Below are 27,977 nucleotides of genomic sequence, written 5' to 3' on the forward strand. Positions count from 1 at the left end.
GAGAGAGAGAGAGAGACTGTTGGAGCACGAGCCGTGGGATCCTCACAGTGCAGGCATCGGGCTGCAAAATCATATCACTGCATGTATTTAAAGCACTTATGGTGCCTTTCTGAAAGCATGCAGGCTAAATGGAAGACCCCCGCGCTGCGTCTCAGTCTGTGTTTTCTGTGAAGAGCATCTAATACCAAGTGAAACCAAGAGAGAGCAGCACGCAAGCGCGCAAAGAAGAGATTGGACACCTGATTTTTTTTTTTTTTTTTTTTTTTTTTTTAGTGGGGTGTCTTTAGAGCGCTATTTCACATTTTTAAGGCAAAACAATCGGTGTTTTGAAGGCCCTGGCAGTGCCGCGGGGGCAGATCCGGTGGATTATAATCAGCATGGACAAATGGGGGAAAGAGGACTTTTGAAGCGCGGCGCACAGTCCTGATGCTCTAGCGTTACGCATTTATTTTACTGTGAGCGCCTTTTTCTCCCCCCTCCCTCCCTCTCTCTCTCCTGTTTGAATCACTCGCTGCTGCATCTCAACATTGCAAAAAAGTCAAATATCTGTGGATAAGGAACAGAGCAGGGTGTTGTCAGAGAGGGATGAGAGGAGGAGGGGGGCAGTATGAGGTGTGCTTTTTTTGGAAAAGCCGGAGAAAGACGGACACCGAGAAGGTGCACTGATGTGCCTGCGACGCGTTACCCTCCTGAGAAATAATCGCGATCAGGGAAGAAATGGCCTAGTTAAAAAAGCTCATCGACGCGCCGGCTGAGGATAGAAAAGAAGAATCGTGCTTTAGATGGACGGGCCGTCATCATCGTCATCATCATAATTCTCGCATCGAGTCTTTTTAGGTAAGCCATATGTCCACCGCTACCTCCTAAACGTGACTGGGGCTTTTTTCTGTCCATCATGGGCTTTTCATGTGTGCGCAATCTGTACGCTTTGGTGACTTCGCACATTGCGCACGTTATCCATCTTGACGCACTGTCACAATTGGGGGAATGAGATATCAATGTAAATCCTCGTGCCACTCGTGTTGCCATAGCACATATTTTCTTCCTTTTTCAGCGGGAGCCTTCGATTGGCCTTGCCTGTTGATAAGCTGTCACATCTTAACATGATCACTCCGGCATCAGCATTCTGTCGTTTTAACCCCGCTGCTAACAAGATATCCGTGTGATTTAATTGGAATCAACTCATCATGTAGGCTGCCAATCACACCGGCTCCAACAATGTGCTATAGATTCTCCTCATAATGCTTTTATTCCTTTTATTGATGTCTGTGTTAGGGCTTAATTAGACACACATGCTGCTGTGCTGCAATCATCTCAACCAATGTGTGTGACAGGCCTTGAACTCAGAAGATGTCCTCTCTCATGAACACACTCAGAGACAGACACACACACACACACACACACACACACACACACACACGGACACAGACACACACTGTGCCCTAGAAGATGCAGATAGGATTGTGAATTAAATGCACACACTCTGATGATCCAGGGAAAGGCTCCATTAATATTCAGTGCTGGTTGGGCAGCGCTCAGTTAATGGCAGACAACAGGACCTCTGTTCTGACAGGTCGTGGATGAGAAATGGTATATTTTCATTTTTAGGGAATAAATGTGTTTTTTTGCCAATGATTCGGCGCCTGTAGCTACGGAGGAGTGACATTTAAAATCCATCAGAAAAGCAATAAAGGGATTTTGTGGCTTTTTTGGCTGAATTTGGTATTACTCTTGTTCATGCACTGTTGGAATAGCTGTGATTGCTTTCTTAAGCCTGCGTCATGTCAACCTGGTTACTGGCATTTGGGCACTTATGGCTGAAGACTTGCATGGGCTTCATATATGCTGTACTTTTGCCTGATTCTGTGCATTTTTAATCCAAATGTTGTCATTGCATTTGAGACGAAAGCACATGGTGAATGGAGCAAAGATTTGGCAGAAATGTACCCATAAGTACAAATTTGAAACATCTCTGTGGAACATTTAAAAGCTGTATTTCTTCTAAGCTTTGATTATCTATTTCTGAAATGGATCCATTTTGTCTCTAGTTATTCACTCAGCAAGTGGGCCTGGAAGATTTGGTGGCAAATAATATCCAAGGATGAACCTTTGTCATATTGAAGGATGTAGCGCAGTGACATCATCCACTTACTGTAATCATCCATACAACAGTTTATACACTTTTAAACCTGCCAGCATGAGTTTCTTTTAATCTCCAAAAACAGATACTGCAATGCCAACTGTACGATTTTTACTGTATCCAATAAACTACAGCAAAGGGCCAATAGAGCAAATGTAATGGTGAGCACAATGTTTGTTTCCAGAGAGAAATACAAAAGATTAAATGGAAAATAAAAAGGAAGAATGGCGGCTTAATGGATTGAACAACAAAATGAAGTGTTTGGTCCTCAGGTAAATTTTGTGTGTGTGTGTGTGTGTGTGTGTGTGTGTGTGTGTGTGTAGCTGAAGTGTTGCTGAGGCGTTCAATGTGATGTTGCTTCTTACGAAACAGGATCTAAAATCGAGCTTTCTTGAAGGATGAGGGCTAAAGTTGTTTTGCATACAGTTGTTACATGCTGTTATTGAGTGAGAAGCCTCGTCAAACATCAGTGCTTATTTCCATCACCACGGCTAAGCATTTAAAAAGAATGGTCAGATAATTCTACCTTGCTATTGCATTGGTTTAACTTTTAGGTTATTGTCATTCTTCGTTAATTTAATTTAGACGAAAGCTTTTGAACTGATTATCTCACCAAACCAAATAAAAAAATCCAAACAAAACTGAATTGAAAAATGAACTCTTGAACATGCCCAACCCCACTGCCAGACACAATGTTGGTATTGCAAATTTCTGCAAACCTTGGCTATATCTCATTTGTATTTAATTCGTGGATATGTTAAATCTTTTCAACGACATTGTGGTTAAAGTGTGGGTAGATATAGGCCTCCAAACCACTTGTTTAGATAAAGATCATGTTTGAGTTTTTTTTTTTTTTTTTTTTTTTAAAGACAGTTTTGGTGGCACATTATGGCTGGAGAGGCTGTCTGTGTCTCTGTGAAAATAAGTTTTTTGTGGTTCTATCCCAGCAGGAAATGCAGCAGTGTCTCTTGCTAAAATTATTTGTTAGATAAAAAGCTGCTTGAAACTCAGCAATGACTCGCTAAAAATGAATCAGTTCTGTTGTTTTCGGTCTCAAACAGTGGTCTGCAGCTTGACAGGCATCTTGCCTAGATTTCACACCATTCCCTCCAACTCCAGTTCACAAAGTCACCTCAAACACTACATCACTTGAGAAACGTTGATATACTGTATGTATGAAACATACAAATGTGGAATTTGTGGTTTTCAGAAACATACAGTGCCAACATATGTCTTTTGTAGACTGTGCTGACATCAGCGTCATAGGAACTATCTAAAATGACAGAAACCGTGTTTGCGAAACATTTATTGGATTTTTTTTTTTTAATTTTCAGTTTGACCCATGTCCCATTTGCTAACGTGGAGGGGGCGGGGTTTATGGTCAGAACTGCAGCCAATCAGCAGGCGGCCATCGACATGTTTTGGCTTGACTTTTGAGGAGCTGTCTTGTGGTCCATCTTTATTCCATCTTTATAAACAGGGTATAAAACAAACGAAAAACCTGAAGTCCTCCTTAAGACTTTTATTTGTACATTCTTCTTCTGCATCATTTCTTTCAGCTGTGCACCGACGGCTGGTTGCATGGCTGTGGATTGAAGTGCACTCAAAACAATACACGGGTAATACAACATGAATTCGGCAGTTGGTGAAATGGCCCATTAGTCAGCTCTCTGATGCTGCAATGCCATGTGGATTAATTCAGTTTTTCCATTAAAAAAACATTTGCTGTTCTACTTGTCAATAAGTCTTGTTACACCAAAATAAAGACTCACTGTATGTTAGCAGGCCACTGCAGCCATAAGATGTGCTTTTTCAAAATATAGTTGGTAAGTGGCAGTAAACTGAAGTGTCATTTGTTTCTTTCATTTCAGTGTGGCCCTCTGAGGAGGAACAAAAGTATTATTCATGTTTTTTTTATTGGACTTAAGTTATATAATCTGCAAAGAAAAGATGCATGAAAAACTGATTTATTAAAGGCAGCTGGCTGCAGTTTTATTGTATTTCATTCCAGTCATGCCTACACATTTGACCTCAGTTTGTTTATGTCTCCATTGAAGTTTAACTTTCTGATTTGGTCCCTGTTTTGTTTTTGTGTTTGTTTGTTTTTGTTTTTTCGTTCTCCATCTTAAATACAATGCTTTAATACTTGTAGATTCCAGTGGGTCAGTCTCCTTAGTACATATTATGCATCTTCTTTTTCAGTATGTATATATGGCATTAACAGACTGTTACTGCCAAATATACATGCAGAAGAAGGTCGTCTGGCCCGAAACGTCCGTGTAGCAATGATAAAAAGTGCTATTATTGGAGTGCTGTCCAGATTTGTCTGCATTGATATCCACTTTGAGGATTTAGCACCCAGTCTCAGAAAGTTTAACTGCAAGTGAGCACATTGTGTTTGATTTCTTCTACTGTTAAACAAGGCTGTGTCCAAGTATATGTCCCCATAAACTCCTCATATTGCCAGCTGTACAGCATCGTTATGCCGCCATCACATCAACAGACCGCACAAAGTGTTCAGACACAAGTGGTCTCCCAGCAATGACGCATTCACACTTTGAAAAGTGCAAAAATATTATATATCCGCATATAATTATATATTCTCATAAAACACACATGCACTCAAAGCGCCCTTTGCCATATGATTCTAATGTAAGGACAGCAGATCCCGGCTGTGAATCACAGAGGAGGCTGGAGAGATTTTTCTCTGCTAAAGTCAGTGCGGTATTTCAGACCAGTACATCATTTGGCGTAAAAGTGATCCAATGTCCACTCAATGGCTGAAACATTAGAATGGAAATTTAAGTTATAACAGATGGGCATGGAACCAGGGGTCAGGTAAATAAAGCAAGGGCCCGCAAGTAATTTAAAATGATTGCTGTTTGTAAAGTAGTCAATCTGTTCAAATTGTCACCATGCCTCCATAACAGCATCTTCCACGATTTCTGTCTTTTGCTGTTGTTTTCTTTCTCTGGGGTTTCTTCTGAGGTTCCCCCTCTAGTTTCTGTTTTCCATGTCAAAACACTATGAACTGAGGGTCAGTCCCTTAAGGAGACTCTGCAAGATTGTGCACTAAAAAAAAAAAGAAGTGTGTTTCAAGTGCTCAAGAAGTCCACAGGAGAGCCCTCCTGTGCTCGCCAGTTGTTTTTTTTAGTGTGGGACTACCCTGAGTCCTCAGATAAATAACAATAGCATTTTTAAAAATCTGTTATGTCTGTTGGATTGAGAAGTCTGACATTGTACGTTATCTATAGTGTCACTGTTGACCGGCTGTCCAGAAGGCTGCACATTTGTAACAAAAAACCAGACAACAAAAACACATTAACATGAGACAGCATGTGTCTTTTTTTTAGGTTTTTGTGCACTGCTGTTTTGTGTTTTTTGAATTCATACAGTTCTTGTGGGGCAAGACAAGCTAAGCAGAATCCCTGAACAGCATGACAAGTCAGCACATATTGCTTGATATTTAACCAGCTTAAGCCTAATCGCCTGATTAGATGTTGGCATTGCACATTTCTGCAAACCACGGGTACATACCATTTCAGTATAGTTGTATGTTGTATGTAGTTAACAGTGGATATGTTTGGGCACAATAACCGCTTGGTTATGGTTTAGAAAAGCTCCTGTTGGGGCTACAATACCTGGTTTGAGGGGCACTCTCCCAATTGGACATGCAGCAATGTCTTGCTAAAAAAAACACCTGCTATTAGTGGCACTATCCTGATTGAAAACGCAGTGAGGTCTTGATAAAAGACAACCGCGTTTTGTGTCGCCATCCCAGAAATGCAGCAATGTCTCCATAAAAGACAACTGCTTTTCGTAGAACAATTCCTGTGGGAAATGCAGTGATTTCTCTGTTAAAAACTGTTTTTTTGTGCCTCTATCCTAGTGGAAATACAGCAACAGGTCAATAAAAAATACCCACATTTGGCAGCTCAAAGCCTTCGGAAACACAGTGATGACTTGCTAAAAAACACATGGTTTCGTTGTTGTTACACCATCCACCATCCTCTCCACCTTCCTCTCATACACTGTGTGACTTCAGAAATGTTTACGTGAAATGTATAAAAAGGTTCAAATGTAACATATTGGTGCTTTGCAGGAATTTACAATGTCAACATTTCCTTTCTGGAGGTTTGGCAGCTATTAATATATATGATATCCACTTGTCATATGACCAGCCTAGTTTTTACCTAAGCATTGTAAACTACAGCATCTTTAAATGAAACATTTACTGTAATTGGGGTTAATGGTGTAGCAGCTTTAAGGGAGGCTCTGAGATGTTAATTTCTGTGTGAAGATGTCAAGTCAGAGAAAATGCAGGTTACAGTGACCCAGCTTTCAGCCACGTCACGGCCAAGAAGAGAAAAGCAGGAGAATTGCTTGACCTGACCCATTATCTATGAGCAAAGTAAGCTGGAGAAAACACCTGTGCAAATGCCATGGTAACCATCTTGTGTAACCTCCTTCGAACAATATCACATAACAGTCATCCTTAAAATAAGCCAGGATAAGTGCCGTCTTGTCTCTCAAGGTCTGGGAAGAACATCATACCAAACCCCGTCAAAATATCTGCTAATTTGATGTCTGTTATCAGCGGCAGAGACATAAGCCCATTAAAAACGATACACGTGACCTTTCCTGAATTGCAAAGTTCCAGCCTTAAATTCATCAGACATGATCCATTAAGCAGCGGCGACACTTAGTGCTCTGATATATTTTGGGTGGTGATACACAAGCTCGAGCTGGCATTCAAATATCACATCCACTCTCTAAAAAAAAAAAAGCAGTGGTAGTTTGTCAGTGAACCGCACTGATCATAATTCACCTCGCTTATGACACGGCGCGCACATTAAGCAGCTGGTGCTCTTTAGAAAGGTGTGGGCAGTGTTGACGTGAATTGGACAGATGTGCAGTTTGAAGTGTAGCCTATATGATGTATTGGAGAGGCAGCCCATTTATTAATAATTAAATGTCATAGTTTCTACACGTAGAGATGGGAGCATAATAGCCGGTTAATGCTGCAGTATGAAGTTAGCTAATGCTGGTTTCATTGGCTCTGGATACAGTGAAGAAGTCTAATACCTAATGAGATGTGGTGCTAAAAGAAATGTTAATAACCATGCCATCACCTGCTCTCTACCCCGGTGCAGAAGTGAAGTGTTGCTCAGTGGAAAAAAAACACCAGAGTATGTCCTTCCCTCCTGTCTGCTGCTTTCAAATGCACTCAGTTTCTCGTGGAAACCCAATGTGGCTGCTGTAATATAGAGCTGAAGACATAATTAGAGACAACAAGTGAGAGAAGAGTGACATACATTGAATGAAAGCAAAATGAGACAGTGTGTGTAGTGTTGTCACTAACTCTGTAAATTAACTGAATCATTATGAATCAGAAGGCAATTTGACTACAAGTAAGATGTTAGGCAACACAGTCAGACATTTTTTAAGACGAAATGAATAATACTCTGAATAACACTGGGGCCTGCAGCCCAGTCGCCAGAAAAAAGTGTCGGCATTGTACTTTTCTGCAAACCACATTACTTTTTAGCGTTTCATTCATTTATCAATGTTTTTAAAGTGACATAATATTGGAGCTGTGGAGGTGGAGGGGAGGGTGGATGACGTGTATCTTAGGCTGCACCCTGTTTGGAACCAACACACAGCAAAACTGGTTACGTTTTAGCGAGTCATCACTGTGTTCCCTGCGGCTTTTTAGCCACCAAACATGAGTGTTTTGTAGCTGCCGGTCACTGTTTTTCTAGTGGATTTTTAGGCACAGAAAGCAGCCTTTTTACCAAGACATTGTGCTCTGTGTGATAGTGGCACCCCAATAAAGTATTTTATGCCAAAACACAATCTTTTCCTACCATGAGGGTTTTTTTTGTGCCTTAACATAACCATACATTAACCCTTTGAAACCTGGATTGGCATCATTTTTTGTGCACTTTAATAAGTATTTAAACTTTCTAACAATAAGCAAACTGGTTTTCTTTCTTTGGAAAACACTGGAAAAAAAAGAATGAGCAACTTTGCAAGAAATGTTAAGCAGCTTGCAGGAAATTACTAGATCTGGATTTTTAGCTAAATACTAATACTACTACTAATACTAAATACTATTTTAGACTCATAATTGTATATTAAAATAATTTTACAGAATTATTATTTTTAAAAACTTTTTTTTTTTTTTACAATATCTTGTACCTTGTTCCAACTTACTTTTTCTTACTTTGAACTTCTTCCCATGTTTAAAAAAAGAGGCAATTTACTCTGGTTCCAGAGGGTTAAGTACAGCGTTGTTAAGTTTCAATGTATCTAATGTGCAAATGTAATGTAATCAGTGGTTTGCACACACGTACAATGACAAATTTTGTTTTTGGATAGTGGTATGACCCCCAAAAAGGCTTTCAAATTCTACCTGACAATGAACACGATGGATATTTTGTCTTAATTGAAGATTTTGTTTTATTTTTATGTCACACCATCGTAAATGTGCCTCAGATGAATACATTCAAATGTCTGTTCAATCAACTAAACTATGGGTGTGTCTTCAATTGGAAATGGGTGGGACGGAACCAGAAGCTGTTATTTTATACCTGATATTGATATAGTTTAAAAAGGAAACTATTTACAGAACAGCCACAGGATTGAGCTTCAGATCATTTTTTTTTTTATCACAAGATCTGTGCAAGATACTCATTTCATCCGAGTACTCGTCTCAACACAACTAATGACAGAATAACACCCTGGTGTCCAAATTAGAGTAGAGTAATACACCTCAGAACCACAGGCAGCTCTTGATAGAACTTTTTCTTTTTTTTGTCTTGGAAACGGTGCACCAGTAGGTTTTAATTTTGGTTGGTTAGCACATGGTAAAAAAGGCAAATCATTTTGTCAAAAATCAAACAGTTTAGCCGGAAAAACTATCGACAGCGAGGTTTGACTCATCACTGCAAAAGGCAACACCACCAATCTTCAGTCCAAAACACATTTAAATATGAAAATCACAACCTTTTTGTTGTTGTTTTGATTTAAAATATTCAGCCTTCCAGATAAAACTGTATACTGTACCTGACCTTTAATTAACTAATTGTGAGAGTAGCTGCTCTGTTGAAGCCCTGTGCAAAAATCAGGCATCCCGCAAAGCTCCTCACTTAAACGGTGAGCAGCAGACACTTTATAGGTAGAGGCTAATGTTTGGGTGTCCTGTGGTGTGCTAGATTCCATCAGATGGCATAACCCTTTGAAACCTGGACCGACATCAGTTTTCTTGTGCTGCATTTCACCCTTCTGTGCAAATGAATTTGATTTAAAAAAAAAAAAAAATTGTAAGAAATTGGTAGAATATGACAAAACACAAAAAAAAAAAAAAAAACTTGCCAATGCTTGTCACCTTCTCCCCATTTTTACGAAAGAATTAAAACCAATTTGTCCAGGTTTTAAAGGGTTAATCCTGTAATTTCTGTTGAGTTATTGTTACACCCTGCGGCCTCTGAACTGCTGATCTGGTCCTTTTGTACCAAGACATTTAGCCGTTTTTTGTTAGTGTATGAAGGATTGTTGGTCTTCCAGCAGTTTCAAGTCTGAAGGTCAGCGGTTCATGTCTCATCGTGTAGATGTCAAAAGTTCGGATGATTCAGGGTCTCTGCAGTAGTCATCATTGCTGGCCCCTGTGCATGCTCAAATAAACTGGGCTCCACTCTTTCCCACTCCCAAAATGTGGAAATATCAGGGGTACTATGCTGTCTAAAAGCCAAGACCTCTAGTTTGAAGGCAGTAAACATTAATGTTAATCAGCAGTGCGAGAGTTTCGTCTGAAAGTTTCACATACAGTTGCAGAATCATACTGTTGCTGCAACTGGAGGAAAACAGTGGAGCTAAATCAAATTTTGGTGCAGATGCAGATTAAAACTCATTTACCTGGACAATAAAGAAATGTTCTTCCACCACCTTTAAACTGGTTCATATTCAAATGGCATATTTAACACAACAGATTTCCTTTTGCATTAGAAATTAGCATGAAATGTGTTATTGGGTTATCGTATTAGGGAGGCAGCATGAGATTTGGGCTGTAGTGGGATTCCATGAAAAACAGAACTTGTCTGGCAGGTTACAAGGGCAGAATAAGAAAATGAATATATGTAAAAAATAATTCAACTTAGTGAAAAAAAAGTGATTTTCACATTTAATTGCGACAATTGTCATAACTGTTGTGTAAATAAAGGGACAAGAAGTCTTTTTTGGTATGTTCGCTCTGAGGTCATAAAGTTGGAAAAAAAACATGGAAGCTACAAAAAGAAAAAGATAGGTGGCATTTTAATGTTGAGAGCGTTTAAACAAGAAGTTGATAGCTGTTTCTTCTATTTATATTTTTGAATATTATTTTGATTTTGATATATTTTATATATTCTGTTTTATATTTTTGTATATTTGTATATTAAATCTAGGTCTCTCCACATAGATAGCAGTTAACATTAATACGGTATTAAACATTACATGTGATCAAAAATGAAAATTTAATATGTGAATTAAGAAAAGAGTTTCTACCATTGACTAAGCATTGACTTTTGCCCGTTATATTTATGCATTTATGACGTCAAGTCGGCAGCTCATGGCATAAAATAATGTTATTAATGTTAGTATACTCACCTGGTATGCTTTATAGTTCAAAGTTTGCAACAACTAATATATGTACATACTAAAATGTGCAACTACTAAAGTAAATGATAGCTACTAGGAAGAAAATAACAAAATATCTAATAATTTTTTACTGTCAATTTTTGACACCGTTTCCTTGCTTTTGGCCATTTCTGCTGCACTGAAATGTCATAACTGGGCAGCTCAGGTATTATCGAAATTTCCCAATTTCCCCACTCGTACTTGCTACAATTACAATGTCGGTTATATGTACACACACACACGCACCACATATAACTTATAACCAGCACTTTTATTTACCAATACAATGCTCTTTCATTCTCACATATACACACAAACACACATGTCTTCGCTGACCAATTTATGACATTTTTTCTCTGCATTTTAGTGGCAAGTAAAGAAATAGTTTTTGTTTTGTGTCATCTTATCGGTTCTTCTGATTGGCCTTTAAAGAAATCACCAATCAAACTATTTAGAACCAATATCAGCTGATAGATGGCAGATTGATCGTAGCACCGTTTTTCAACTCAATTTTATTTATAAAGCCCATTATCACAAACCACAATTTGCCTCAGAGGGCTTTACAGCACGACATCCCTCTGTCCTTAGACGCTCATATCGACTAAGGAAAAACATATGGTAGAAACCTCAGTAAAAGCGACTGAGGAAGGATGCCTCTTCCAGGACGGACACACGTGCAATAGATGTCATATTCATAAATGGTATAGTGTTAAATATGACGTCATAGTGTCCTCAAACTGTATTTTTGAATTATAACCAACTATCCATCAGATCACTTGAATTTAGTGAACATCAGCATCAGCTGCTATAAAGTCGAGTATGTAACCAAGGGGTTGCACTGTGGACTTCTAAAACCGCCAGCGTGTGCAGTCAGTGCTCTTACAAAATGTCAGGAAGTTCAGTCAGACACTTAGATCAAAGCATTCAGGATCATTTGTTGCAAATAGATGTCCAGATGCACTTGGTGGAAAACACTCTGCATTTAAGGGCGTTCAACAGAGCAGCTCAGAGGACTCGGAGTGAAAGTGTGAGCTTGTCAGATTATCAACACCAGCTAATTATCTTGTTTTAATGTGATAAGTGATTGTAAGAGTGCGATTCTGATCATCTGATGGCATGCAGAAACCAAGTGCCCGATGTGAACCAACATGATGCTCTATTGTATTTCGGACTCTTTTTATTCACTCGTCAGGCCCAATGAGGCTGCATGATTTCTAATTTTACTTTGAGGTTTCAGTGTCAGCTTATACAGAGAATTGGAGCTGATAACATGCTGCCATCGACTTTTTGTTGAAATGTTTTACTCAGCATCCACTCTTTTATTCTGCCAAATTGACAATTTACAGCCTACTGAATTAAAGAACAGAAGAAAAAAACGATCCAATATCATGCAAACACTGCACAGGAGAAATCACACATGTAATCAGAATTTAGCAAGCTACAAAGTCTTGCATGTTTTGGAACGACTTGTCCGTTTTAAAAGTCAGTACATGCGCTGAACCCCCCCCCCCCCCCCCCCCGCCTATTCAGCTGACCTCAGAGCGGTACCTTGGAGTACAGGAAACCTCTCAACACTTTCGGCATACAAATCATTTCTGCAGAATACATCACATACACTGAGTCTCAGTGCTCTACTTAAGCTAACTTACGCATCATCACTGCAGCCAGCTCATCTGTCAAGGTACACTTTCCAACGAACGTGACAGTCCTCTTAAGGCTGCGTTTAAATTTCAGCAGCTGTTTTGCATTGCAGCAGCTTGAATAGCATGGCAAAGCAAAATGTATGCATTTACTCAAATGAGAGATGATCCTGTGTCGAAATTCCACCAATGTGAGACAGTGAAGCCGGCTTGTGTTTCAGGACGTGTTGCTGAACTCTTCTGGTATCCCCTCCTGGAGCAGATGATCAGTATGTAGCTGTAGGACCCGCTGCATGACTTGTAGATGACTGTATTACCCATTATGTTAAGTGTCTGTAGTCATAATGCACCTAATTCTCCCACACATGCATACATTTTTTCTGTTTCCATTTGTGATTGATGCTCTATTTAAAAATTCGGCAAGGTTTCCCCTATGCTATGCATCTAGACAGTGGAGCCACTACAAAGTTTTTTATCTGGGGTGGCCACATGGGGTCACTCAGACTCTCGGTGGCACATCAAAACCAATAATCGTAACTAAAGTTTGGGAATTTCATTCGTGCATGTTTTCTGAAAGCTTACCAATATGAAAGAAACAGAGCAGTACCAACGGAAATCACTGGCGCAATGGAGTGCAGTTCAAGCAAGATACAGCCAGAAGAGACAACATACATTTTAAAAAATGGCGGGACTCAACAAATTTGTAATTTTGTGAAAGTAAAATAACTGTCTGTCTGCATGTAGCTGTGTATGTCATGGCCTCACAGACCATTGCCATCCACAGTGCTGCCTCCATTAAAAGGTACATTGTTATGAACTCCTCCAAAGTTGCCTTGTTTGTTTGTCATTAGCAGCTTTTGACTCCAGTGCCATCTATTGGCTGTATCTCTGCTATCATAAAGGACGCATGGAAATATGAAGGCAGTGACATTTACAATATTTGAAATGGATAAATCTATTTCCATATGTAAAGGGAGTATAAATGAGCCCTTAGGAGATTCCGAGTTCCTCAAATAGGCTGGTTGTCCTTTTCCTTAAAAAGACAAATATATAGCTTTAATTTGAGGAAGACTATTGATTGTAAGAGACAAAACACAATCAAAACCTTCTCAAATGTAGACTTGTAGGTACCCATAGAACCCATTTTTATTCAAATATCTTGAGACAAGAGTTCAAGGGACCCCTTAAAAAATGGTTATGCCAGTTGCCAAAATGTAGCCTAAATGTAAAGGGGTATTTAGCCCCCTTCCTTACATGCTATGTCGGCATGGTTGGTACCAGTGAATACCTTAGGTTGTCTAGTTTCACAAAATACCTTTGCACTAGCTGAAAAAATGAGTACGCCACAGCCTATTGAGGACAATACTGCCAGCCTCCAATTATTTCTCCCTCAGGGCCCAGTTGGGCCAGCAATAATATCAGCGTGGCATTGGCCCCCTTGCCCCCCCCTTGTTGGTGCCACTGCATCTAGATTCCCAAGTAACAGCGACAGCTCCTTCCTTATCCCATGTGTTCAGTGTCTTCAGCTATATGAGGTCAAAAGAGCTTTTATTATAGCTGTAGACAAACCATTATAATATTGATTTGACCTGTGCATTCATTGATTTATGCCAGAGTGTAATAACACGTGACATACACTATGTGTTGCATACAAAATAGTACTGCAGATGCCTCTGCCTGTTTTGCCTTCAATACTTAAATGTTTTCAGAAATTATAGATGCAGAACAAACAGTATGATAATGCTTTCCGGAAACTGTAAAGGAAAGTACATTGCAAATGGGGACCTAGATCAGGAACGTCAATATTGGAGGATTCTGTAAAACTCTTGATTACCTGCAGGGATGTTTTCTTTTCTTTTGATCCAGTGTCAGTATAAAAAAAAAAAAGTTCAGCGCTCTAAAATAGTACACTGTGTTTGAGTTTGGGTTAATACTGTGCAATTAGGTGAAAATACAGTTAGGATTATGTACCTAAAACATTTCAAATGCATTGCTTATAAGTGCTGTGTACCACATTCAGAGCATTAGTATAGCCACACATCAATATTTGCTGTAAAGATATAGTGGAATAATTGCATCCTGAGCAAAGAATGAAGTCACACTGCCTGTGTGTGTTGTGATCTGAGCTTCTCTGTGGTTTGTTGTTTACAATTGGTCCTGCAGTGCGTACATGTTAGTGCATGTGTGTTTACCATGGGTTAGTCAGCACTGCCACTTTGCACTGCGCTCAGACAGCGGTTACTGCTGATATCAGATCAGCATCATCGCAGAATTGCAGGATGAAAGTGGTTCCCTGCTGGTTAACATCGTTTACTCGAAGTGCTGCTGCTGTTGTTTAGCACTGTTTGTGGAGCTTGCACCGTTAGCTGCTAGCCTGTCACCTCCATGTTGAGAACCATATACAGACATCTCATATAATTTCTCATGGGGCCTCTTTTGGATTTCAGTTCTAGTTCATTTGTCGACATTCATGCTCCCTCACTCCCTGCAACATCTGAAACTGATCTGCTGTCAGAAAACACTGAAAATTTAATTTTGTTGATGCATTTCTGGTGAACAATTGCTCTTAGTGCTCACCATGGTGTTTCCCGTTTCTTCACATTAAAAGCTACAATTTGATTCAATAGTTGAACAATTTTAATTTGAAGCAGTAGCAGAAGGATGCTACATTTGTGATAAGGACAGAGTTACACGTACAGTGACAGGGCTAACTGTTAACATCACACAGCTAAAATTACTTAACAGATATTACCGTTTAAAGGTTCAGTATTGGATGTTAGCTGCTGCTACTTTGTTAGCTGGTGCTAACCGGGCAGAGAGTAGGAGGAAAGCAGATCATGGAGAGGGTCTGTCGGTGTTGCATTGAACTGCAGGCAATCAGCTGTTGCTATGCCAACCCATCCCACCTACCACCAAAAATAGACTCTAATCCGAGAAATCCAAGACAGTATCGCAACTATTTTCGCAAACACCTAAAATCATTGCAACATGCATCGCAATGTTTTTAAAAGGTTCCGTGAGATTAGGCATTTTGAGCCAAATCTGTGTACCCCTATGAATCCTAAGCCCGTAAACAGTTGTGTTTAAATTTCTTGGTTTCCCTTTTTTTTTTAAAGTTCATCAAAATGTCAGGGATGTCAGCCCACGGCCTCCCCCCCCTTTTTCGAAAAAACAACAAAACAAAAACATTAATTTGTTATTCTTGGGATCCCTTGTTGATATTGCGGGAGTAGCTGCATGTACACATGCAGAGAGAAAAAGGGTGCTGCGTTGCCAAAGAGCAGAAACACTATGCAGGTTATCCCAGCCTTTCTGAAAACATTTAAATTATTAATTTGTTTGGATACTCAGAACGCAGCTGGACTACAGTGCATTACCACAGCAGTTAGGGAGCTGGGTTTTAGCAGTGAAGGACAGAAACTAAACAAACACAAACATGGAAACCAAACGGATCCTGGACACCTTAAGGACAATAAGCAAGATGTTTGTGTAATCATATCAGATATAACTGGCAAGAATTAATCACGTTGAACTTTCGACTTCCCCTCAGTGCTCAGTCATTGTTCCTCTTAGCTCTCTCTATAAAACAGCGGTCACACAGACTTTACATTGAGGGATTCACAGTCTGATCTTGTTTGTGATATTCTCAATTTGCTGGTGTGGAGTTTTGCCACAGAAATCGACTGGTAAACAAGAAAAAACTATTTCTAACCAAATACGTCAATAGTTTGATGATACTTGGGGAAGTTATGTCAGTGCTGTAGACTGCCAGGTGGCCTTGCAAGAATGGACTCTTATTTTCAGAACTTTCAGCATAAAATGCCTTTAAGCTCTGAAAATCTGTCTCCACATCAGTGCAAAACACAACATACTATATCATTCCAAATCTGCAATGGGACCAGCCCCCTGAAATAGATGTAGTAATATAAATAGAATTTTCCTAATATATTCATCATTTTGCAAATAAATTTTTTTTTGTCCCATTAAAGGGTTTTTTGGGAGGGAGTTCCTTCTTATCCACTGTTAGGGTTTTGGCTGCACTTTTGGGGAGCTGTCATATATATACTGTCTTAGGATGCGTATGATACTACCAGTGTGATTGTTCTAGTAATGTGAATTTAAAGAAAACACAGCTTGTTTATGACATTTTAGAGGGCTTTAATTTTGAAATTCCATGTCAGAATGTGCTGATAATTGTCTGGGTGATTCCCTGAGGTGGTGTTCTATTACTTTTAAGTCAGATTGAACTTTGGAAATGAATTTGTTTATTATTAAGCCTAACTTTCACTAATGTGAAATTGTCTGTCACGTTCTCAAGAAGGTAGCTTTTATTTTAAAGGCAGATCTTATACACTCTTACCGTAATACCTATATACACACCCCAAAAAACATGGGCTGACCGTCTTTTTCAAAGTGGAGCCTGGCTTGACTGTAATCATCTGCTCCGCTTAGTGGTTTAAATGACTGAACAGATACATGGTACCACTTCCTTTAATATGAATAGTTTTGTGGTGTATTTTGCAGAGGATAGTTGTTTGTTCCACATTACTAAAATTTGCAAGGAGTATCTCTAAATGATGTTACGGTAATCTGCCATATCACACATGAAGTGATATTTGAGTATATTGGATATCTTCACATTGCCCATCCCTAATACAGTATTCAATATTATATACTATACAATATAAAACTGAAGTTGTTTATCTAGACATTCGTTCTAAACAAACATAACAAGCATCATCTCTGATGGAAGGACTCATTATTAAGTGTTGTGTGATAAGCAATACTGTACAGCACAAACCTGCCCTGCATTATGAAAGGCTTTGTTGATAATGGTTTGAATAGGGTGATGGTTATAGGAGCCAAGGTGATGGCTGCGATAATCATTTCTGTTGCCAAGGTGATGGTTGTCAAATAGCAAAAAAAGGGTTGTTTGTGTGGGTTGGGCGACAATGCCAGATGATTATTAATGTTGAAGTTCACTGAAATCAAATGACTATTCTGAGCTAAGTGTAATAAACCAAAGTAGTAACATTTTTGTCAATAATGTACTGAACACCCGTAATAGAGTGATTAAACACCAGTTCTACACACAATTACCATTATTTTATAATACTATATCTAAATGAATAAGATCTGCTTATTAGAAAAGCAGGTTTAAAGCAGTTTCCATTCCTGTTAATGGACATGTCAACAATCTATAGTCACTAACCATTAAATTACAAAGTGCACTATTTTCCATATAGTGTTTTTAAACTACTTGTATTGTCTATTATTGCAGCAAACTTAGGTAAAATAACTTTTTGAGAAATAAATTAAATATACATAATTAGGGCTGGGGTGACGCATCGACGTAATCGACATAATCAATTATGTAAATACGTCAATTCATGTAACGTGCATCGATGCGTCATACTGTTTCACACAGCACGCACCATGTGAGCATGAGCAGCGACGATCATGTTGTTTGTTAGCGTGCACACTGCTCGCTTGAGCAGCGCTTATCAGGTGCTTCCCAGCTGCTTGTCAGCTGCAGCACATCTAGAGAAACGGTGGCTCACCATTTTTTTACGCGTGACGCTCATGTTTGTCAGCATGAATAGACTGCTGACAAACTGAATGATTATATTGATTTTATACCACTTTGTACTGCAGTTTAAAGTCTCTCTCTGTCACAGGGATGAGGAAATACAAAGATGTTTGTTTTACCTCAACTTCCTTGCTTACCTTTCAAAACAAAAGCTATATGACTGTGTCTCTGTAGACAGAATGTCATCAGTTGCTGATACAATGCATTTTATTTTGAAACATTTACAGGATGGGGTTGTCAGCTGTGCAGGAGCTTGTATATCATAAATGAGTGGAATATGTGCTCATAAATGTGAAAATACAGCACTCATATCAGCAGGCAGTGATATGCCTTAAGGCCCAGTTAAGGCTGGTCTATTTTGACGCAGAAAGAATGTACTAGTTACAATTATTTCTTTTAGAGAAAAGTTATCATGTTTTTCAAATTGCACTAATTTTAAGATGTTTTGTTGGACTGCTAGATTTCAGGTTTGTTACTGTAACAAAGAGTAACTGATTTGTTACTCCTCCTAAAAGTGACTTGAATTTTTACATTGTTTTAATTATTTGCTGTTGGATTGCTAAATGTAGATTGCAATACATTCCTTTTACTTGAGTAGAACAAGCTCTTGCATTAATTTTATTTTGGAGAGACTTTATATCAGACTGTAAAACACAGATTACCTGTTAAGATTCGGCTGTTTTTTGTTGGGGAATAATGCCCTGCAGCGTTTTAAAATGTTGTTTTCGGTAAATTTGTTGTTGTATTGTTAGATTAATAAAAATTCAATTGAAAAAATAATCAATAGATTAATCGAAAAAATAATTGATAGATTAATCAATAAAGAAAATAATCGTTAGGTGCAGCCCTATACATGATTCAACATACAATGACAAAATAATGCTTTGACTTAAAGGGACAGTTAACCCCAAAATCAAAAGCACATATTTTACCTCTTACCTGTAGTGCTGTATATCAATCAAGCCTGTTTTGTTGTGAGTTGTTGAGTGTCTGAGATATCAGCTGTAGAAATGTTTGCCATCTCTCAATTAGGGCTGCAGCTATCGAATATTTTAGTAATCGAGTATTCTACTGAAAATTCCATTGATTAATCGAGTAATCGGATAAAACATATTTTTGTTTAGTTAAAGAGCAATTATAAATATACATGAGACAATAAGACATTTCACCTAATAATGAACCATCGGTTTCCTTTTTTAACTACCCAGTTAGCTTTATTATGTTTTTATTTTCCACCCTCATCACTCTACAGCGCTGTGTTTTTACAGATTAAATAAAGCCTGTATGAAAGGCACGTCAGCCACGCATCGACAGTAGTCATAATTAATAGAAACCTAGCCCTCCGCAGGGCTAACGTTATGTTAGCAAGTTACAGTAACGTTAATCTCATTAATTAGCGCTACGTTAACTTAATTAGGCTTTACACAGATCATATCGGCTATATCGGATCGGCCGATTTTTTTTATATATATTTTATTTTTTGAAATGATCGGGATTGGGCGTCATGTCATAAATCACCGATCCGATCAATGACGTCATGGTCATGTTGAAATTTTTTAAATCTGTCTCATTTACTCCAAACTACTTTCACAGCATCGACATGTTTATTTGTTTGTATCCGAGAGCTAATGATTCATGATTAAAAAAAACTTCATTTTCGTCTTCGTGCCTCTTCCTGTTTTGAGTACTGTCGCTATGTGACGGACAATAAAGTTTCTTTGAATCTTCACGACAGCAACGTCGGAGGTGTGGAAGTTTTTCAAAGTGAGAGAAACAGACATAGCACAAGCTATCTGCAATATATGCAACGCTACAGTACCTCGCGGGGGAACATCGGCAAAAACTTTCAACACGACAAATTTAATCAGGCACTTGGAAAAGATACATCCGGAGGAGCATGTCGAGTTCAAGAAACGCAGCGCAGAGAAAGAAAAAGAAAAGCAAACTCCGAAACAGATGCTAAAGCAAACAACTTTGGACAGTGCTGCTCGTCCGTATAGTCGGGGCAGTGAGAAGGCAAGGGGTGGCACAAGGAGGCTGATGGAGTTTATTGTGCTGTCTGACCTGCCGTTTAATATTGTGGAGAACCCTGCATTTCAACGGCTGCTAACTTACTTTGATCCACGCTACCGCCTCCCAGGGCACACGTATTGCGGTGAGACAGGTCTGAGTGAGCTACACCGGGATGTCCATTCACGTGTAGAGAGCCTTCTGATGGAGGGCAATCCTTCTATCAGTTTCACTACAGACATTTGGTCCTCAGACGTCAGCCCAATGTCACTACTGAGTTTAACGGCCCAGTGGATTGACTCAAACTTTAAACTCCGAGCTGCGGTCCTACACGCACAGGAATTCCGCGAGTCACATTCTGCTGCAGCGTTGGTGACAAAATACGAGAACATGCTCCAGACGTGGCAGATTCCCAGAGAGAGAGTCCACGTCGTACTGCTAAGTTGTGCTAATTATTTTTGTCTTGGGTTATATTTTTGATTGTCCAGACTGAACTTAACTGAACCTGTCAGTCCTTTAATGCCCTCCAGAGGTCATTGATGTTTAACCCTTGTATCTCAGTCAGACTGGGGCATGGCAAGATTGATACTCAGGAAACAGCACATAAGTATATAAGTACATAAACAAGTAACTTAAACATTGCTCCTCACGTGATCGGATCAGTGATCGGTTATCGGTTTATTTAAACTCACTGATCGGTGATCGGCGATCGGCCCAAAAATCGTGATCGTGTAAAGCCTAAACTTCATTTTGCCTTGTCTCGGGTGACGGTCCTCCGCTCTCGGAGTAAACAGGGGGCCTTCGGTGGAGGTGCTGCAGCATTGAAGACGTACTGTTGTGGTATGCAAGCGCTGTCTTACAGTGAATACACGCACCAGTGTTCGCCTTGGTGTCCAGCTTGAAATGCTCCCACACTTTTGACATTTTCTGCCTTTTCTTTGTGCCTTTCTCTTCGCTTTCGTCGCCTTCTTCGTCATTACCTCTACATCCATGGTTAAAACCAAACATATCCGCCGCCTCTTTCTTCTTCCTTTACGTGCGTGACGTCAGCACGTTGTGCCGCATTAAAAGTAGTCCGGGCGAAATACCATGCTTTGAGCTGGCAAAATTAAACGATTCCTCGAGGCAGAGAAAATTCCTCGATCATTTTTTGTAATCGAGTTACTCGAATTATTCGAGGAATCGTTTCAGCCCTACTCTCAATATAATGGAACTAGATGGCACTCGGCTTGTGTTGCTCAAAGAAAGCAAAAAAAATAGTTTAAAAAACTCAGCAGCAATGTTGAGACATTTTTGTTGAGTTTTTCAAATGTACTTCTTTGTCGCTTTGAGCACCACAAGCTGAGTGCCATCTAGTTCCATTATAGTGGAAAAAAGGAAAACATTACTACAGCCAGTATTTCCAACACTTGGCAACTCACACCAAAACAATCTTGATTCTAAATATTGCAACAGGTGAGAGAAAAAATTATGTATTTTTGATTTGGGGGTAACCTGTTCTTTTAAAATAGTGATCCTCCAGCTCCCATGTGTTGCGACCCATGTTTTAAACAAGACAAGTAGAATTAGGCAGCACAAGACAAGTTCAAAACCCCTAAACTGCTGCACAACTTCCTTGAAAGTCAAATTGATTTTCTTGCATTAAAAAGGGGCTGTAGTGTTAATTTACTATTACAATATAATCATAGAACAGGTTAAACGAATCTCTCCATAACTGATTTATTTATGAAATATGCATACCTTGGGTACACAATGGGGGTAAATCATGTGGTCTTATTGCCCAATGCGTAGCTTGAAATCTTTCTCAGACTTGACAGATACATTCAAAGGTGCACTGCAGTGTTTTTGTCTCATTTCATCTACATATCCCTCAATATCACCACTCCATGTTCCCACATTTCTGTTGCAATTCACGCCACTTCATCTTAAATCTCACACCACTTCTCCAGCACAGCCCTTATCTGCCCACACTGGTGCAGCATCCAGACTGCAGCTGCTCTTCCTTGTCCCCCCACTGACTGCACACTCTTGTATGACTATTATTGTGTAAATGTGCTGTATGGTGTCAACCATGTGGGCTTTTTCTTCCAGCCCAGTATCTCTTTGTGCTCACGTGATGTTACATAAGACTGGAACAGGTGTGGCTGACATGTGTCTCTCAGTCACTCACTCCCAGGATGCTTTTTAAAGCGTATGGTACTGTCCACTGGGAATCAGGGGGATAACTGGTAACAGAATACCTAATGGTGACGTGTGTTTGTAAGTGGATACTTTTTTTGATGCACAAGATGAAATGAAAACATCCCCAAACTATCACATTTTAGATTAATTTTCAAAACTTGAATGGCTGGACTTGTTTTGATTACATGATAGGAACAATGCAGCGGCATGCTTGTTGGTGTGACAGCAGAGATTGCAATAATAGTTCAATTAGGGATACACACAGTTCCAATTAAAATGATTTCACCCAGCAGGGGTGTGGTGGATTAGACTGGGGGCAGTTATACATAGAGAGGAATACTGAAAAAATGTTGTTGTTTTTTTTTAAGGTTATTTCTTCACAGAACATCTTGATAAAAGCATCATTATTGTTAGCTAAAAGCACAAAAGTTGGGTATTCGTACCTTTTTTTGTCATTCCTGTAAACAAACACTCCAAATACCAACTCCAACTTTGGAGAAGCAGCAGGAATGTTGAAACTGAAGTTAAGTAATGTAATGCTGTGGAGAGGTCAGAAATAAAACTTATCTTAGTCACCTAAAGAAAATCCCACCCCAAAAAAACTATATCACATTAAGTTTATGCTATATTGAGAGTATTTTCACTGCTTTACTTACATATCGTACAGTCTGTTCCAACAGTGAAGCCATTAGGATCCCAAGTTTCACATCTGTACACTAATCAAAGCCACCAGACTCCATTGACAAAAACAGTTGTTTTAGCTCGCTGAACACAAGAGGTACTGTTCCCTCTACTATTTGCATTATTTGCTGCCTTTGGTGAATCTGGACAAACCACTTTAGGGACCCTTAGGGACTGTTTGGCGCATTTTACTTTTCAGTCTGATCTTGTTTGTGATAATCTCACAAACTTTTGCTTTTCATTCTTCATCTTTTAATAATTTTGGCTGTGTTCATATATATGGCATACATTTTGGCAAGATTGTGTATTAACATTAAAGCAGGGCTTAAGGGTTAAACACCCAAGTCATAGAGTAACAAAAAATAACTGATGGAGGCAGTGGTAAACCAGCAGCTTCTGTGTTCAGCAATGTTATATCACTGTTCTTCTCAATGGAGTTTGGTTTTGGAGAGAGCAGTATAACAGCTTCAGTTCCCCATCGCATACTGCAGTCTGACAGGAAGGTAAAACAGTGAAAATACTCCCAGTATAAGGTACACTATTCTGAAATTGTTTTATTTATGTGGCAAAAAAATACCCTTCCACAGCAGTAAACTGCTCAGCTTCTGCGTCTCCTGCCTGCTTCTCCAAAATAATAGTGTGCAAAACACCATCTACTAATTGTAATATACTGTGTATGGAGAAGTACCTCATACAACCCCGCCTGAAAAAATCCAAACCATCCCTTTAAGAAAATAAAATCAAGAGGTGAAATCAGAACATTTAAGACAGTTATTCTATCAATGCTCCTGCTGACATAGACAGACAAGTGTAAATATGAAAAAATTGCAACCTCTGGATTAATGTCTTAATTAGTATGCAGGGCTATTAGAGCAGATATAAATGTACCCACTATCATGTAGGGCCGTCATTTGCACCTGTAATCAATGCTGATGATTAATTAACTTAAAATAGCTTAATTTGCCTGACACAATGTTGGCAGGAGATGCAAAGTTTCCTTTTTTGATCAAAATTGTTATAATTTTTCCTGTTTTTATATTAATACTAAAATCTGGTAGTTTATCTGCTCTATCAAACTATGAACTTAAGTTTAAAACTACTTCATTTAATCCAATAAAGCCATGCAGTATATTAGGAAATATTACAACATATAAAAAATGTAGCAGAACATACTGTTCTCGTTTAGATAAGTCAAGATTATTACCGTCTTGAAACAGATCTTTTCTTTTCCATCTGTGGCTTATAAAACCAAAGCAAACAGCCAGGGTACTTCTCTCTTTTGACACAGCTGAAATTGAATTTGTTTGGAATGAGTTGCGAGGTAAACTCGGAACTCGGAATTGCTGTTTGGAAATATGTACAGCGCAATAAAAAAGTATTGGGACAGTGACATTTTTTGATTCGACTCCAGCACATTTGATGGGGAAATGAAACAATGGCTGAGTGCTGACTTTCAGCTTTGGGGACGGGAGCTCCTCGTGGCCCATTTTTATACAGAACATACCAATTGTAAAACAGTGCAGCAGGACATTGATCCTGAACATAGAGACAGAGTAACCAAGGAGGTTTTTGTGCCAAACATTGGTCAGACTTTGACAGGCGAAAGCTGCTGAAACGAGCATCATGTGAAGTTGGCTGTGAAAGTGCCAATTTATTTCTTCTTTTTTCCTTTTTTCTGTTGTTTTTTTAAATTTTATTTTATTTTTTACATATTTAATTACATTTTGCTGTCATGCTATTGTGCCTACAGTAATTAATGAAAAAGTCCTAAATATTGCCAAGTCCCTTGCATGTGGTCTAAGCAGGACTATTTCTCAGATTTTGGCGCAGGCAGCATTAGAATGAGTCTTAATTTATATGCAATCCAACATGCTATGGTCTACATATATAATACATACATTTCTTGAGTTCACAGCAGGTTTCATCTTCACCAACTATGGTGGCGCTTTAAGAGAAGGGATTACAGGACAAGCAGTAACTTGACATTCCGCAAACCACTTAACCACACGTGTCAACCCCGCTGCCTGTACCTGACTCTGCTCTGGCCATGACAGCCTTTCCCTCCGTCTCTTCTGCCATCGGTCTCCACTTTGTGCTTTTTTAAAGCCGTCCTCTTCTCCTTCCTCCTTTACACCTTTTACTCTTTTCATACACTCTCAAGACTCATCCTGATCAGAAACTTCAGCTTGCTGTGAGTGGGTTGAGTTTACAGTCACAATAAAGACAAATGCAGAAATTGTATTAGAATTGTCTTGCCTGTGGCAACTGGCAAAAGCTGTTGAAAAAAAAACTTAAACATATGTCAACATTTGAACAAACTATTTAAAAGTCAATCACACTCTGGTGCCCTGTTATGATTGTATTTGATGCCATCAATACAGAAAATGGGGTTTTTAAATTAAATACAAACTATATGTTTGGACAAAGCTATAAGAAATAGAAAACTGAATTGTTGATGACTGAAAATTATCAGCTATAATAACTTTGGAAAACCTAGATTTTTTTGAGTATGAAGCCATAATGGTACATTATATTGTGGAACTCTAATATTTTTTTAAAATGGACCCTATTTTCCTATGTTTTAATGTCAAACTGAGTTTTCAGGAAAGCAGTAATTTTTGAAAGAGGTGCAGTATTGAGAGGAGAAAACAAGCTGCAGTGTAACCACTCTGGTCAGGTGCACCCCGTCAAATTACCTCCATATAAAATGCTTTTTTTTGCCACTAACACGCTAAGATTGTTATTGTAAGTTTCAAGTGTCTTACAACATTATGAAAAGGACCCCACAGAGATTTCTTTTTCTGGTCTTTTTGTGTCCAAGTCTCACTTAAGGAGAAGCCTCATCCTGACATCTCACGTGATGTGAAATGCTGCAGAAAGAAAATGATAGAAATGTGACTGGGAGAAAGGAGTGCCGGTAGTAGTTTACTGTGATTACATATTATATGAGAACTTTTCTTTTCAAGAAGATTTTCAGTGTCATGGCTGAATATTTAGCTTTTTTCAACAATGTGTAAAAGTCTGCAAGATTTCAGAACAAGACTTTTCATCAAGCAACACTTGGAAACAAAATAATAATAATAATAATAATTTTGCACCATTGATTTAAACTGCATCCTCTAAAAATGCTTGTTTTTACTCAGGTAGTTATGAGTGTCTGACAACAGAGTTTTTCTTTACCTTTCGCTGATCTGTCTTGTTAAGAAATATCATAAGAGGTGGCTTGCTGAAGAAAAAACTGTAGTGGACACGTTAGTGAAAGTTGGAGCAAGGAGAGTTTGTTGTGTCAGAGTAAACGTAGCTTAGTGTTTGAATTCTGATTCTTAATGCCATGGCTAAATACTAAGCTAATTTTGACAACATGGAAAAGGCTGCGAGATTTCAGAATGAGACTTCTCCTTTGGAGAATCTTGGTTACACACACCAGCAAACAGACTGGATCAGCAAAAGGCAAAGAAAACCATTTTGTTTCTCTGACGGATCCCTTCTATAATGTTGTTAGACACTAGTTAAGCACTAGTTATGGACATAAATTGAGGGGAAGCACCTGCCCAGAGTGGTTACATTGCAGCCTGTTTTACAGCTGCTGGCAGATGAACCTCTCTCTTCTTCTCTTCAAAAATAGTCGTTCCCAGGAGAGGGGTTTTAAGCGATATACCAGGTTTAAGGTATGGGGGATATAAAAGTTGATAATTATTATTCTGTATACATTAGCTTATCTATGATAATTTAAAAAAAACAAAATGCAACCGGACAGAGAATCCCTCCTGTACTTTAGTTATTTTCAAAAGGGAGACTTTTTTACTTATACTAAAAAAATGGTTTCAAGTCTTAATTATAGAAATAAAACATTAGGTCAACCAAAGCTAACCCTTCTGTTGTCATTCCTTTAAGAGTCATTCAGACTGATTATCATAATAATATTTATATAATATCGTGATGAAGCTATATTTTCTGAGATCGTTATCGCACTGTAAAAAATGTCATACCCAGTCACTTGACATAAAAACATGGGAAAAAATGGTCCAGGTTGAAAAGTACCGGAGTTCCCCTTTAAGCATATCCTTAAATACTCCTTATCCTTAAATAACTTAGCTTATCCTTAATATTTCAGTCCTGTAAAATATTCCCTTAGCGTTTTTTCAGAGTCACAGGGCATCTTGTAGCAAATGCTTTATAGTGCAGTCCTTGGCTCAACAGTGAGCTCCGGACATTTGTCCTCGGGCATTATTGTACCATTATTATGTTATTTTTGTTGTGTAGAGTAGCTTATCCAGATGGCTTTTATGGCGTTTTATTTCACCATCTTATTACAAGTCCTATCAAGAGGTTCTCAGCAAAAAGAGAGAGGGATTGGCCTGTCAGTTGGATGTGGCTGTCACAGCTTGTAATGAATTAGTCAGACTTGCACATTGCCAGCAAAATGTTCATCACACATGCACATCAAGAACATGAGACGCAGTCACACTGACAGTGCATTACTCGGGAATCCTGAGACAAATGTGATACTTTTGAAAACACCGAGCAGGGTGTTGTCAACCAAAGCACCAGCGCGTCTCCTTAAAACCAGAGGCTAAAACATGATGTAAACTTGCGAGATATATTGTGAGGCTTCGGCTTGCTGTCATCACTCTTCAATGATCAAATTTAAAGTAGGCTAAAGCAGCATCTGGCCCGTGGCTACAGTCAGACTTTTGGGTTTCCTGTCATCCAGCGATCCTCAGGCTCTTTTGACTCTTTCTCAGTCTTGAGTCAAGAATAAAGCTGATTGCAGTTTGGCTGTGGGGGGTTTAGTGTTGAACGTGCCCGCCTGAGGAACGAAAGCTAGTTAATTCAATGTTATCCAGTAAATCTCCTTTGAAATTGCTCCCCTCTAGACATGCTTTTATGTATTGTCTTCATCTTTGCAACCACCTTTTCTATTCCCTCTATTCTTTTCCAGATTGTATTAAAATCATTATTATTATTTGCATTTTTTTTTTTTAACATGTGCATCAGTGTGACAGGGCGATCATGTTAACACGGCTAAGCTGCCTTCTCTATTTAACTTAGTGGGCCA

General features: G+C 38.9%; 1 protein-coding gene across 1 annotated transcript in view; it reads left to right on the plus strand.

The window, feature by feature from the left end:
- Positions 1 to 287: 287 nt before the first annotated feature.
- Positions 288 to 27,977, plus strand: part of nlgn2b (neuroligin 2b) — an 83,178-nt gene continuing 55,488 nt past the window's right edge. Inside the window, exon 1 of the mRNA XM_042499594.1 lies at positions 288 to 837. The gene's annotated coding sequence lies outside the window, so the exon portion shown is untranslated. The remainder of the gene's footprint in view (positions 838 to 27,977) is intronic.

The sequence above is a fragment of the Plectropomus leopardus genome, chromosome 13 (assembly GCF_008729295.1).
Source record: "Plectropomus leopardus isolate mb chromosome 13, YSFRI_Pleo_2.0, whole genome shotgun sequence".
Classification (NCBI taxonomy): domain Eukaryota; kingdom Metazoa; phylum Chordata; class Actinopteri; order Perciformes; family Serranidae; genus Plectropomus; species Plectropomus leopardus.